General features: G+C 31.8%; 1 pseudogene; it reads left to right on the top strand.

Annotated features, from left to right (window-relative positions):
- Positions 1-1,054: 1,054 nt before the first annotated feature.
- LOC111736780 lies at positions 1,055-1,163 on the top strand (annotated as a pseudogene).
- The last annotated feature ends 1,046 nt before the right edge of the window (positions 1,164-2,209 follow it).

Below are 2,209 nucleotides of genomic sequence, written 5' to 3' on the forward strand. Positions count from 1 at the left end.
GAGCTTAGAAGGCCTTTTAATTGTTAAACAAGAATATAAATGAACTGTTCAACTAGAAGTTAAAAAGACAGCCAAGAAAATATGACTAAGAAGAATAGGAAAAGGAATTAATAAAGACTAAAATGGAGATTAGTGGTTAGAAAAGAGAAAAATCAGTAAACTTGCTAAGAAATCAAAGACGTTTCTTTAAAATGCAAGAAAAAGAGAGAAAACTTTTGCAAAGATAATCAAGAAAAAAGAGGAAAAAACAAACAGTAGAAATGAAGAAAGGAATACTGTATAATTACAGATAAAGGAGAAATTTACAGGTTTTATTATGAAATTATTTTGTTGAACTCTGTGCTCAAAGTTGTGAAATCTGGGTAGAATGAGTGATTTTCTAATAAAACATAAATAATCAAAATTTATTAAGAATGAAGAAAATATAAATATACCCATGACTATAGAAAATATTATAAAACTTGTCAAAGCGCTCCCAAAATATGCATGGATTTTATAAGCTAATTCCATTGGACTTCATGGAGCACATAATCGCCATGTGATTTAGACTATTCCAGAGCACAGACAAAGATGAAGCATATTTTAACTTAATGTTACTAAAGTAGCATAATCTTGATATCAAAACCTGTAGCAGAAATCTACTACTATCTCAGATATGAATATAGTTCCAAGAATCCTAAATAAAATTCTAACAAACCAAATTCAGTGGTACATCGGAAGGACAATGTAATACAAGTAAAGTTTTTTTCTAAGAATGCAGGCAGAGTTCAAAAATCTCAGACATTGTTGGTGGGGGGAATAAACTGATACAGTTTTTTGAAAGGGCAACTTGGTAGAATCTACAAAGGCTTGTAATCTGTTACTTAGCAATACTCCTTACTTATAGTTACCTGTGTCCTAAAGAGATACTCTCACATAGGCATAGGATGAATACAAGAATGTTTGCTATAGTGAGGTTTTGTTGTCAACATAAAAAAAGAGAAAAATTTAAATATTCATGAGGAAAGGAATGACTAAATCACATTGTTACTTCGATGCTAAAGAATACATGCCCGTCTATGGCCATATCACCCTGAACGTGCCTGATCTCAGAAGCTAAGCAGGGTCGGGCCTGGTTAGTACTTCAATGGGAGACCGCCTAGGAATACGGGCTGCTGTAGGCTTAAAAAAAAAAGATACGAGGCAGCTGTTAAAAAAAAGTCTTTATATGTTCAGAAAGAGAAAACTCTTGTACACATTAAGTAAATAAAACAAATGAACAAAAAACCACTTAAGCTAAATCATAGAATGACCCTATTAATATTAAAAATACAACTATATATTTCAATATCTACACATGTATATGTAACTTAATATGCGGAAGATCTTTCTATAGAAGATAACTCAAGAGATGAGAATGGGGTCAATGGAAATAGCAGTAGGGGCCAAAGTAATGGAACTTGTATCTTTTCTGCATAGTTTTATATAGTTAACATTTTTATAATGAGGATATGATCAAATATTACTTGAGTAACTAAACCAGTAAAAGAATCACATAAAATATTTTTTCATAATTCATCTCATTAATAGTCAAAACAGAAAAACTGCATTCTACTTGTTTCTTTTAAAAAAGACTTAGTAAGCAAGGAAGAGAAGAATAATTTTAAATAGGATCAAGAATATCTTTCTTAAACTGATGGTCATCAGACTTAACAGTAAAAGGCCAAAGCATTACTTAGAAAAGTCAAAAATAAGACTAGGGAGGCCAATAACACAATTATTATTTAACATTTTCAGAATTTTGACCAATTCAATAGAAAAATTCTAAAAACCCAGTAATTTCAGTTTTGAAAAAGAGAGAGAAAAGAGAGTATCAATGTTGTTAAGAAGGAATATGAACGTATTTCTATTTATATAGGTGTGATAAACTACATGGCAAATCCAAGAGGCTTGAGAATGAAATTGATTTGCATATGCTAAGAGCTTCCTGCCCACAAAGCCCTCTGCTAAATGCTTTATATACATTATCTCATTTAATTTTCATAAGAACCCTATGAAGCACAGTTATTATTGTTTCTATTTTACCGATGAGGAAATGAAATTCTAGAAAGGTGAAATAGGTGGTAAGTGGTGATTGGTGGAGCCAGGATTCCACCCTGAACCATCTGATTCTGGATCCTGCTTGAGAATCTGCTCATTGATTCTGGAGCCCTGCTACGCACTGTTTAAG

Source organism: Pteropus vampyrus, unplaced genomic scaffold, assembly GCF_000151845.1.
Source record: "Pteropus vampyrus isolate Shadow unplaced genomic scaffold, Pvam_2.0 Scaffold1, whole genome shotgun sequence".
Taxonomy (NCBI): Eukaryota; Metazoa; Chordata; class Mammalia; order Chiroptera; family Pteropodidae; genus Pteropus; species Pteropus vampyrus.